Raw genomic sequence first — 12,963 nt, forward strand, 5'->3', positions numbered from 1 at the left:
CGTGGAGGGGCGGCGCAGTGGCCGGGGGCGTGGGGCAGCGGGAGGCAGCCCCGTGAGGCTCGGCGCTCCCAGGCCTGCCCGGCCCGCTCGGCTTTGACCGCTGCTGCCCGCCCGCAGAGGGGAAGAGGCGTCCGTGCGCCCACAGGCTTCCCGCGCCGGGAAGGCACCACGTGAGTCTGGTGCTTCCTGAGCTCTAGGCACCAAGCAATGAGACAGAGCTGGGCCGAAGTCAGAAGGATAGAGGGCGTTCTTATATATATATATAATTATTATTTTCTTTATTAGAGAAGTTGTGGGTTTACAAGAGGTCCTTCTTGATCTCAGGGGAGGTCCTGCTGGCATTTGGGGCCGGGCTCTGGGTGGGGCCCGGGGCATGCAGTGTCAAGTCTTCTGTTTCTGGCTGTTTCCCTGCTGCTGGAACCCCTCCCCTCCTGCAGGCCGGTGCTCTGTGTCACTTCCCATCCGAGCGAAGGTCCACAGCGAAGACCTGAGGAATGAGCACATGAGCGGGGGTACGGCTCGCAAGGACCCTCTCAGGAGGGCCTTTGCTATTTGCCTTTTCCTGAAGAGGAAATGGGGGCGCCCAGCGAGGGTCCCTGCCCAGGCTGGCACAGCTAGGAAGTGACAGGCTCGCAGGAGCTGAACGGAGAAGGCGCGCTTCCCAGGGGAGATTGTCTGAGTTTTATGGGCTTTAAATCAGTGGCTCCAGGGCAGGGAGTCGGGGAGGAGCCAGGCCTCACCCAGCCCCGGGACCAGACGGCCCCACAGAGGCCTGCTGGGGCCTGGCAGTAGCAGCTGTTCAAGGCCCTTCTGCTGTCCTGGGCGCCGTGTGCCTGGACCCTCAGGGACACGCGCCCCCTCCCCAGGGAGGCCCCGAGGCAGAGCGGCCCGACCTTCCCAGCACGGCCAGCTGGAGAGTGACAGCGCCGGGTGGCGCTCTGGAGCAAGTGGGTGGCCTGCTGCTTTCAGCCAGAGGCTGTGGCAGGGGTGGGGGCAGTGCCCTGGGACGCCCCCCCCCCCCATCACTATCTGGAGGATCAGGGGAGCCCCTATCTAACGGCACACCTGGAACTCCCTCTTGGCACACCCCCATGCCACAGGCGCTCTGCTCTCGGGGAGGCCAGAACACACAACAGTCCAAAATCCCCCGTTTTTTCGGGGGGAGTAGGAAAATCCACACATTCGCATGAACCTGGGTTCAAACCGTGCTGTGTGGGTCGTGGAGTGAGAAGCAAGTTCTCCATGAACAGGTCCTAAGAAACTTTATTTGCCTCTTACTGCCTGCCAGGCCTTGGGATAAGCACTTGAGCCCCACAACAACCCTCTGAAGTACCCATTTCACAGATGAGAAAACTGAGGCTCAGAGAGGTTATGTAACTTGTCAAAGTCACACAGCTGAGCTGGAATACGGACCGTGCCAGAGTCGGAAGGAGGCATTGGAACGTCTACTTTCCAGAGCTGTCGTGAAGAGTGAATGAGAGTTTATATGGAGGGACTTCTTAAAGAAGGCTCTCTGGTTTTTCACCATCACCCTTCTCAGAGAAGCAAACTGTAGTTCCTCACTCTCACCGCAGGGTGTCTCCACACCCCTGTTCAACACGCCGCCCCAGGGCCCTGCGGTCTTTGCCGCGTCACTTCGCGTCTGTTCCGTGGGTCTGACCTAAATCCCTCCTGCTACTCGTTAGCCTGTTTCCTCGTGTTTTGTTCTCAGTCCGGTTAGCTAAGGGCTGCCTCCTCCCTCCCCATCCCCACGCCCCTGCCTTGCTGGCTGCCCTGAGCTGAGGGGCCTGGGGAGGAATTACCTTCCACGTGGGCTCCCGGCGTCCTCCTCGCTGACCGCCTCCAAGCCCCCCCACACACACACCTTGCCAGGAGCCCCAGGCAACGCGTCAGTGTCCTGAGATTCAGGGTGCAAAGGTGCTTTTAGGAAACCCCGCGCCTTCCGGGGTGGGCTCGTGCCTCCTGCGCCGAGTGCCCTGCCCAGTCGGGCAGAGTAACTGGCATCTCCAGTGTCCTTTATCTCCCCACGGCCCCCCAAGCTCATGAACTTCTCTCCCCGTGTGGTAATTACAGCAGGCATAGTTATCTCCTGTTTGGTTTAACTGAGATCCTGTGGGTGAAAAACATTTTGTAAGCTCTTTATGGCAACGTAATTGTTGGTTACCAAAGACAGGGAAACTGAGGCCCAGAGAGGCTGCATGACTTGCCCAAAGCCACACACTTCCTGGGGGGAAGAGGAAGCAAGAGAGGAAGGGGTTAAGGGGCCCTGGAGCTAGGATGGCGGAAGGCCATTAACAGAAGGGCAGGGAAGGAAGAGGCCAGCTCGGGGTCTGGCTTTGATTAGGCCTCCAGACCATCTGGAGAATGAGACAGGAGATTGCTTGGTTTTATGGGGGACAGATGGTATGGATTATAGGGGCTTTAATGGGGCAGAGGGGCCTCTCCCCACTGTGCCTCTGAAAGGGGCTGGGGTTGGGACCTCTTCCCTAGCAGTCTGGGCCAATCCCATTTGCTCCAGCCAACGCTGTGCCTTCCTTCCTGCAGTACAGAATGCCCTCTCCACATGCCCAAAATACCATGCTTTGAGTAGACTGGGAGCATACACCACCACCCAAAGGGGAGCCTCTGCTCCTGCTACAGGAGCCACGATGGACAGAGGTCCCAGCCTGGAGCTGCTGTGTGATGCTCTACTGCCATCCAGTTCAGCGAATGGCCAACAGCAGCCAGTTGACCATGGCCATGTCCCATCCCAGCTCCACACCCAAGCTGAGTGCAGGACTTTGGACATTCCTCACATCACACCCTTGGATGATGAGGGGCTTAGAGACCCTCCTGCCCAAACCCTTCAGCAGAGGCCCAGGGCCACAGAGCTAACTGATATCGGTGTTTGAACTTGAACCCAATACTCCCGACTCTTGAACCAGTACCTTTTCATGACCACACTCCATCGCACAGTCTCTTTGGGTCTGTTTCTTCACCTGAACAGCAATACCTGCTTGGCCTTCCTCGTAGCTGACACGGAATGAAATTTTACTTGCAAAAGACTTCGGAAAGTCAAAGGCACGGCTCAAGTGACTGCCGCATTATTGCAGTTTCGCGAGCAGAGCTAGGAGCCCGTGAACTCTGCTCGGTGGAGGAACCCAGCCTGACACCCCTGGCCCTGGCAGTTCTGCAGTCCCTCTGTGCTCAGAGAATGCAAACCCGCTTAGTCGTACTCGGCCTGAGCAAACACCATTAGGAAGATGGATCATTCAGGTGGGGGAATTAGTTCATGCATCCTAGAGCCAAACAGATTTTTCAATTACCCTCTGGGGGAATTATCCCCACCATTGCATCGTGTTCCTGCATAGGGGAAGGAGGGATGCGCTGAGGGAGCAGGGTTGGAGGGCTGACAGCCTGTTCTCCACCCTCAAGTCCTTCCCTTCTGCATACAATCTTAGCTATCAGAAAACAAGTTAGCAATGTCTATCAAACTTAAGGTACATATTAATATTTCTGATCCATCAATTCATCTTCTAGAAATGTATCCCTCAGTTGTATATGCGCAGATGTGTATGTAAAAAACCATCCATTGCAACTTTGTTTGTATTAATGAAAGACTGGAAAAGACCTAAATGTCAATCATTGGAGAAAGAGTAGATAAATTATGGAACATCCACACTAACACCAGGCAAAAAACGAAGTAGATCTATACTTGTAGCTGTATAGAGATCTCGAAGATATATTGTTAAGAACAAGTAATATATGGAATAGTGTGTATAATATGTTCCTATTTATGACCCAGAAAAAAAGATGCTTATAAAGCATAGAAATTTTCTCAACAGTATACACAAACTCCAGGTTGGGAGAGAAGTGATCTCTACAGTAAAGAGTAACTTACTTTTCATTATATTCTTGGTTTAGCAAGTACATGTGCTAATTCTCAGTTAAATGAGGGAAAAAAACAAGCCAGTCCAGAAAAATTACTGCTGGGGCTCAGCCACATTTCTCAACTCCATCTGCCTCCCAAAGTCTTATTCCTAATCCCCTCCCACCTAGCTCTGACCCACTCTGGCCTATAAACATGTTTCCAGCACATTCCCAGATGCAAGAAGCCTCAAGGGCCCCTATACAGGGGCCTCAAATGCTTGGATGAGAGAAGTTGCCCCAGGTGGGAGCCTTGTGAGCCAGCAGGGGCTTGGTTTCCTATTAAATGCATGGAAGGAGTGGCAGTTAAACAACAAGCTTCAAAGGGTCTAGGAGTTTCAAAAATCGCTTTTGGGGAATATGCCTCTTTTATTAGAGGTGTCAGACATTAATGAGAGTTCTGGATCTTTCCCAGTCCAAAGAACACCCTCTCCCTCTCCTGTCCACCCCCACTCATTCCAGCAACCAGCTAGCTGCCCTTTGATGAATCAAGAGGGACTGAGAGTTCATAGGGCATCCCCGTCCCACTCCCTCCTCAACCCTCCTTCTCCCCCTTTACTTCTAGAAGAAGCTGTGGAAGCTGAAAGAATCCAAAGGGGGAGGGAGAGTGGGAATCCAAGGAAGGGCTGGGAAGCAGGTTCAGACCTACGAGGCAAACGAGGCCAGTCTTACTTACCTGCTCTTTCGGAAAAGGTTTCATGGCAGAGAATTAGGAATTCTTTGGGGCCTTTCCTATGCCAGCTGGGATGAAACCCTCAATGAGCAATTGCTCCCCCTGGGAAATGATCGTGCTTTTAGTAGTTTGAGATCCTTAAGTGGCAGGAGTTCTGGGAAGTCCATTTTTTCCAAATATGTGCTTACAAATTAGCCTTTCTAGATCACATTTTTAATCCTGATTCATTCCCTAGTGAGCCCGAAAGGTAAGCAGTATGTCCAAAATAAGAGAAGCATCTTCTGATAAACCCAGAACTGAGGATCACTCAAAAGATTCACATATACATGAAATGAATGATGCATGGCATTGTTTTACCTTTATCTTTATTTACAACATGAAAATTTTAGGTTAGATATTCGATTAGATTAGGCATTTAGGTCAGTCATTAGAAGTTATTCCATTTGGTTAGACATTAGAATGCCTGAAAAGACTATACCATGATTTCTTAAAGGAAAGGAACTGTGTCTTACTCTTCTTTCAATAAACAATGGATGGACAGATGGATGGATGGATGGATTGGATGATTGGATGGGTGGGTGAGTGGAGGGTTGCATGGAGAATTGGAGTGGTGAAAGCCTATGTAGTGTCATGATCCCTGGAAATATAGGGGATTAGTAGTACAGCTATATTTCAAAAATTACTTGGTCCTACCTGAGGAAAGAGTATGGATGAAATGACCTATGGGGTCTGTTTCCAACCCAAGCCAGAGTGGATGTCCAGGAATATTTGTATATAGACCCTGAACCTATGATGTATCTTAGGTTTCTCAAAAGTTATTCCATGCTAAGCTATGAGAGGCCCCTAGGGAATTCAGTCTTACCATCTCTCTTCCTTGGGTGAGGTGGCCATCCCTACTTGCTGGGCCCTGGATCCCTCTGCTGCTGCCAGTAGCTATCATGACTCTCCGTGGTCATCCATCAGGGCCAATGAGCCTCCAATTCCATCTCTGCTTAGAACCCCTGCAAGATAATTGGGAAGGAGTTCTGTTTTTCTGAGCATGTCCTCCAGGAAAGTGTATCCCAGGACAAATAAAGAGAACTAAAAGGGACATATGTATATAATATGCTCATTATACTCAAGAACCAGATCCTAACAGAGCAATGCAGCATTGGTAAAACAATGGTAAAAAGCTTCATCTAAATTTTTCACTTCCAAGTTCCAACAAAGAAAGCAGACCCAACAGACACTGGCCTTGAGACAGAGTCCAGTCCCATATCCCTCCATTTCTTTGTCTCTCTCTTCGATTTCCCACCCTCTCCCAAAAGTCCCTTCCTTCATGTTCCCTGGACCAGTATCTCTACCCCTTGACTCCCACAGAAAGGCAGGAGGTTCTGCCCCTTTATTTAAAGCCAGATGCTCCTGGAGCAGTTGCTGACTCAGAAGAGCAATGGCAGACTTCTGGTTCCACTCATTCTCCACCAGGAGAGCTGGGGCTGATTGCTTCATTCACCAAGAAGCAAGCATGCGCCCCTCCATGGTAAGCACTCATTTTATCCCCAGAGCCAACACAGTGTTGTCTCATAGGAGGAAATGCTATTTTTCCTACTAGCTTGTCCTTGACCCCGCCCCTTATAAAACAATAACACCAGCATTAATTCGTCTAAGAGGCATCACTCATTCCTGAGCTTGGCTTACAGTACAGGAGTCCCCACACTACTTTGCTAAGTACTCTCAGCATCTGGAATGACTCTAACCAGAGTCTTTCTGATTCATAGCATCCCACTAATGAAAGGTGGAGAGAAGCCAGGGTAGTTCATTCTACCATATTAAGAATTATCCTCTAGAATGGTCCACCCAGTTAGATCCTGTCTCTGACCTCTTTTGGGGATATGGAGAATATGATGTTCTCATGACATCAGTCACCATCAGAATGGTAGGGAGATGTGTCCAAACATTCCTTATTTCCCCAAATGACAGTTATGAATGCCTTGAGCCTTTAGGGTTTACCAAGCATTTTCACATGCATTATCTCTTCTAATCCAACACTCCTGGGAGGGCAATAATATTGTTATCCCCATTGTACAGTTAAGGCAACTGAAGTTTGGAAACCCATCCAAGGTCATGTAATTGGCAAGAGGTAGAATCAGGCCTGGAATACAGGCCCCCTGATCCTCCTGCTGTCTCCACTTTTCCTTTCCTCAACATCTTTATATTTTCATCTAGAAGCCACCATTGGTGCCAAGCCTGCTACCTTGCTGGCTGAGAGCTGCTAAGCCACTTCCCTCTTCTTGAGAAAGAGCTAGTCGCTGGGTGTCCTGAAGATGCAGAGCATTTCTGATCATCTGAGGCTGGAAAGAAAACATTTTACAAAGACAGTCCATTGCATCACCTAGAAGGAAGAGGAATAGGGAGGGAAGGCAGGGAAGGAAGGGAAGGAGGGGAGGAAGGACGGAGAAAAAGGAAGAGAAAGGAGGGAAGAGAAACTGGTAAATAACCAAGAAATCCTGGAAATCACACACACATATATAAACCGCACCTTCATGTGTGCACATAACACATACATACTACATACATACAAACATGCATAGGCCACAGCATCCTACATGTGCACCTACACCGCACACATGCACACACCACACCACATACATACACATATCATTCCACACGTCCAAACATATACCACACACTAATACACACAAACACACACATACCACATATCACACACACACATACCCTGCACATCCATGTAAGGTGTAATGGAATGAGAACAGGCTTTGGAGCTGGGTGAACCTGGTTAGTTTCCCAACTGGAATATGACTGGCTGTGGGTCTGTAAGTAAATTACCAGATCTTTCTAAATCTCAATTTTTTCATCTATTAAAGGAGGGATTGAATGCCCATCCAAAGGCCTCAAAAAGCAAAAGGAAAATGATGAGCCAGAGGCTGGAAGAGAGGGGGAATAGGGGAATATGAGGGGAGGGAGACAGAGGAGGGACCCTAGCAGGATTGTGTTTGAGAACCACAGATAAAGATCTAAGAAGCCATGTTGAAGAAACCACTCTCTAGAATTCTCAGACCCCCAGAGAAAGTTCACATTCTTTTCTCCTTACGATTTTGATACCAAGCCCAGTTCCTCCTCTCATCCTTTCCATCCATCACTCCCTAATGTGTCCTCCAGACTTGGCGAGATGACTCTCCCAGCTGCCTCCATTCAGCCATGCTTCCTCCTCTTCCCTCACCCCAGCTCCTGGGGCCAGAACCAATGCCCAACCCCAGGATGGGCAGACCTGAGACTCAGGCCTGGACCTTCTGGCCCCAGTGGGCCTGCTCTAAGGCACACAGTAAGACAGCAGCAGAGAGAAAGAAGGCTGGCACTTAGAGGGATCAAGGGACACTCAGGAAGGGTCAACCTGGAACTAAGATTTGGAAAGATCAAGTGTGGGTAAAAGGGCTGGGCCCATTGCACTCGCTTTACTGACCTTTGTGAAAGTCAAGGGCAAAACTAAGAGTCATTTACTGAAGTCAATAAGCAGATAAGCTTAGCTGAGTCTAGAGCCAGTACTCAAGGACAAAGGCAGATGGAGGTAGTGGCTGAAGCTGGGAAGGCATCAGGGGCCAGAGAAGGAAACTTAGCATTGATGAGATGGACAGTCTGTAGCCACGGGAGCCCCATGGACATCAACTCAGTGGCCTGAGTCAGCAGCTGACGATGGAGGAGTGAAAGAGCATTTGGGGAGGAAAAGACCTCTTCAGAAACAAGCAGGCGTGGTGGGCAGGGAATGAAGGAAACTGAGTCAGCGACATCAAGCAGGCCCCATGAAAAGCTCAGGCGTTAGTGAGCCCAGCGCAGCTCTGCTGTTCCCAGGGAGTGATGCGCAGGGCAGCTTTGATCCCTGCAGCATGGGGCATCATCCCGGGGGCAGGCAGTTTTCTGTCCAAGGGGCCAGCCCCTCTCCTCTTCAGCTGCCTCGTTAAGTTGGGCCTTTCCCCACCCCTACTCTTCCTTGTGCAACATCCTGGGTTTTCTCCTGCCCCCGACTTCCCCACGACACCCACCCTCACACTCCCTCGCTTACCCAGACGCCCAACCTGCTAAGATCAACAGCCCGGACACTCTCTACCCTGAGTCAGCTAGCCAGGAGGTTGCCTGGTCCATGCCTAGATGGGCACCCTTTGAAGGCCTCTCCTTGACTGGGTTCTAGTCCTGGCTGCGTGTGGTACATGCCATGTCACCGCTCTGTGCTCTGCCCCTCCAGGGAAATGAGCATGGTGCCTGCTAGGCCCACTCTTCTCTGCCTGCTCACGGTGTTAGTAGAGGGATCTCCTACATTCTAGACATTGAGCCGAGGAGCCCATGAGGCAACTGAAGTTCAGAGATGTTAAAGCGATTACCCAAGATTGCACAGCGACTCAGCCGGAATTTAGAAGTCTGTTCTGTTTGCCTCCTCCTGGGTACACAGGAGCTTCACCAATCATGGGTCAAATGTTCTAACGCTAAAGGCCAGGGACAGCTCAAGGAGGTTGAGTTGGCTAGAACAGCTCCGGAGACCCCAAGGCCTAGGGCCTTAGTAAGGGTTCCCCCCAGGATGGGAGTTAATCCCCCAAAGCTGCCTGGGCCCATTCCCAGAATCGCTGACGACCGTTGTTCGTTCATCCTGTTCCCTGCTCCCCCTACTTGGAAAAGTACGAGCGACGCAGGTGCCCCACTAGCGACAACTGGAGAGGGGGTGCCCAGGCACTGCCCTCTGGGAAACTCCGGCCCTGCAAACACACCCTCCAGGTGCTTGCGCAGGACCCGCCTCTCCCTTGCATGGACAAATGAGGACACATGAGCCCTGCAGCCCACAGCTTGCAATTTGGGAAAACCCAGCGCAGGCCTTTGAGCTGACTCAAGGCCTAATTTGAGGGAAAGTTGCCTCCACCTGGTTTGGGCCCCAGCTTTCTCCTGTTAATTGAGATAATGACCCAACTCCCAGGGCTCCGCTCCCAGCTTGAAAGGGGCTTTGAGAAGCTGGGATGAAAGAGGCCCGGGTGAGTACAAAGCCCAGCGCCAGCCTTCCTGGGAGTGGGAGGCTGCCCCAGCCCCCGTGCTGAGTCACTGCCTCGCTCTGTAGTCCAGAGGCACGGAAGCCTTCCCTGCAGGACAGCTGGGAAAGGCGGGTGCCTGGGGAGCGGGCAGAGCCCAGGCCAAAGCTCCCCGGCCCAGAGGAGGGCGGTGCCGCTGGCCTCGAGGCTGTGGGGAGGCTGGCACACATCACGACTCTCCTCTTCCCACGTTTGCGAGGGCCAGATGGCACGTTTTAAGGCCTCTCTCCGCCTTGGTTTCCTAGGGCTGCCATGACAAAGTAGGTGGCTCGAAACCATAGGGGTTGATTGTCTTGGTTCTGGAGGCCAGAAGTCAGGTCAAGGTGTCGGCAGACCCAGGCTCCCTGGAGGCTCAGGGGAGAAGACCCCTTGCCTCTTCCTGGCTCCTGTGGTTTGCCCGCCGTCCTTGGCACTCCTTGGCCTGCGGCTGTGTCACTCCAATCTCTGCTCCATTGTCTCATGGCCTTTCCCGCTATGTGTGTCTCTGTGTCCAGACTTCTCCCGAGGACACCAGTCCTGCTGGGTGAGTGTCCTTCCAATCCCGTTTGACCTCATCTCAGCTAATCACTTCTATAAAGACTTTATTTCCAAATAGGGTCATGGTTCACAGGTACCACCGGTGAGGAATTGCACATGTCTTTTTGGGGGACGCAATTCAATGCATACCCCCACCACACCCACCCCGCCATTCAAAGCCTTTTGCATCATTCCTTAAACCAGCCCAGCGAAGTTGAGCTGGAATCCAGCTCTCAGCAGGCTCATCCTCTGGGAGCAGCCTTCACCCCGGAAACCCTGTGAAGTAGGGATGCCGACGGCACCAGCGGGTGTCTGCGAGGATTAAGGGAGTTAATATGTGGAAGCTTTAGCACCGCGTCTGGCTCCAGGTCTTGTTATTAGACTCCAGGTCCTTTCAAAGCCACGCTTGGAAAGCAATGGAACGGTTGTGCACTCTGGAAAGAGCTCTCCAAAGCAAGGGTGGTTAAACCCCAGAACCGCCTGGTGGGGAGGGCTCTTCGCACCAAGCACTTTCAGATAGAGATGCTGCTCGGCTGTGCGAGGTGGCTTGGGCGGAGGCTGGTCCGCAGATCTGGGCCCGCGGAGTTGACCTCTCGGAGACCCTTCAAGCTAGGGCAGATCTGAAGGCTGCTGGGAGGGCAGGGAGGGGACTGGAGTGTGAGAAGCTGGCCAGTTTGTTTTTCCTATTTGTCGGGGCGCAGGGCTCAGCTGCTCCTGGCACTGGTCCTTCCTGGGGCCCCAGCTCCAGCTTGTTAGTTTTAACTGGAACAATTTCCTTTGAACTCAGCTTGAATTAGCATCACCATGGCGATGGATCAGGGTTTTCACAAGTCGACCTGGTCTTCACCCCTTAAGCAATTAGTTTGGAGGAGAAAAGGAGAAGGAGGAGGAAGAAGAGGTGAAAAGATAAAAGGGTGGAGGGGGGGAGGGAGGAAAAGGGATAGAAGGAGTGGGGGAAAGGAGATTGGGGGGAGAAGGGGAGACAGCGGGAGATGAGGAGGGGGCTGTGGAGAAGGATGGGAGGAGGCAGGAGGCCTGGGGGGGAGAAGGAAGCAGGTGGGGAAGGCGGAGCATTCTGGCCTGCCAGGTTAAGCGGAGGCGCCCAAGGGGATAGCCTTGACCTTCCCTGCCTTCCCACGGCCCCACCTGCTGGAGAAGTGAGAGAAGCAGCCCCAGCAGCAAACACACCTCAGCCCCTTCCTCATGCAAGGACTGGGCTAGTGTGACACAAGGGGGACTTGGCAGCTGAGCACTGAGGAGGGGTCACAGCTCCCCTGCTCCTTTCCCCGTGGCCTTGGGCAAGTCGCCACCTCTCAAGAAATGGTGGCCATGGCCTCTCCATCTCAGGGTGGTGCTGACGCCAGATTCCTGTAGGTTCTCGACTGTGTTCCATAAAAGAATTTAAGAACATGCAGGCTCAGTTAGGCCAGTAGCTTATTAAGGACATGGGAGAAGAGAATAGAAACCAGAGGAAATAATAGATCCCCAGGTGCAGCTGCTGGGGCAGAGAGAGTGATTCGGCTCTTGTGGTTACTTTTCTAGCCATTGAGTATTCCTCCCTTTGCTAAGGGTTGGGGAGGGGTCCCAGCTCTCTGCTCTTTTGACTGATTGCCCCACCCATCAGTTCCCCGGGGGCCAATGATGAAGCCCCTGAAGGATAGCTGGGGCTTTCCCTTGACCCGGATGAACTCTTGTTCCAAAAGGTGCTCTCCTAGCCGGGTTCTTCCAGCCGCCTTCTGGTGGGTGGTGGGGTCTTTCCCTTGGCGGGTTCCCAGGCGGGGCTCCGTGGCCCTGCGTCCTCACCAGGTTTTACACCCGCCTTCCCATTCCTACACTAGCCTGCCTCAGGGCCGGGGAGGGTGAAGTAAACTTGTCCTGCGCTCTCAAGAGCTCTGGCGCCCGTCCCTTCAGGTAAGGCCGTTGAATGCTGGCTTGTCGGCTCTCGCTGGACTGGGAGCTTCAGGAAGGCAGAGAGTATGTGTCAAATTCATCAAATTCCCAAACACTAACACAGTGCTGGGCGCACATTAGGAGGACAATAAGTATGTTTCAAATGAACTATTACCTCTGAAAAAATGGGTTGTGAAAGTGGGGGAGGAGGCATAGTGAACCAGAATCCTCCAGAATCTGACAGAGCTGAGGATCCCTCTTTTTCAAGACTCAGTCCCTACGCCCTCTAAGGAGCCCTCCCTGGCTCCTCTCCTCTGGTGCCCCTCAGTGCTCCCGTGGTCCCTGCCATCCTCTCCATCACCGTGTAGAATAATCGTTGGCTCACTTGTCCATCTCCTCAGTTAGGTCAAGTTCCAGGAGGACAGGGATGAGGGCTCATTCCCCAGCTACTGGTTTATCCCAGGCACCAAGGCTGGTGGAATGCATGAACCGTTTGTAGAGTGCACAGACCTGAGCGCCTGGACACTCACTCGGCTGTGCCCAGCACAGGGTCGGGTGCTGGACTGGCGGAGGCCAGTGAAGTCCTCCTCCACTGGGGGAATGAAAGCATAGACAGACGACGCACAAGCCAACATGCCAAATGAGGACCAGAGGCTGTGGCTTTGGAGACCCGTGGTTCCTGTCTGCGCTTTGAAGAGTCTGAGAAGGAGAGATGCTTCCTAGACCGACACCCGGAACTCTGGCTCTTCTGAAGGGTACCGGGTGTTTGGAGAAAGAGAAGAAACAGCTTCTGTTTATTCTCAGAGGGCATCAGATGGTGGGTCCAGGAAGGAGGGAGACAGCGTGTGCCATTCCAGGTGATGGGTGACCAGAACTGACCCCGAAGGAAGGGCCCACCCCGGCTCAGGGTTG

The 12,963-nt window shown here is 52.5% G+C and overlaps 1 long non-coding RNA gene across 1 annotated transcript; it reads right to left on the reverse strand.

The window, feature by feature from the left end:
- Positions 1–282: 282 nt before the first annotated feature.
- On the reverse strand, positions 283–10,793 carry LOC105746227 (uncharacterized). The gene is made up of 3 exons (XR_001118669.3): positions 6,813–10,793; positions 5,442–5,580; positions 283–487 (listed from the first exon to the last, which is right to left on the reverse strand). It is a non-coding gene; the product is annotated as an uncharacterized lncRNA (long non-coding RNA).
- Positions 10,794–12,963: the final 2,170 nt, after the last annotated feature.

Source organism: Dasypus novemcinctus, chromosome 27 (genome assembly GCF_030445035.2).
Source record: "Dasypus novemcinctus isolate mDasNov1 chromosome 27, mDasNov1.1.hap2, whole genome shotgun sequence".
NCBI lineage: Eukaryota > Metazoa > Chordata > Mammalia > Cingulata > Dasypodidae > Dasypus > Dasypus novemcinctus.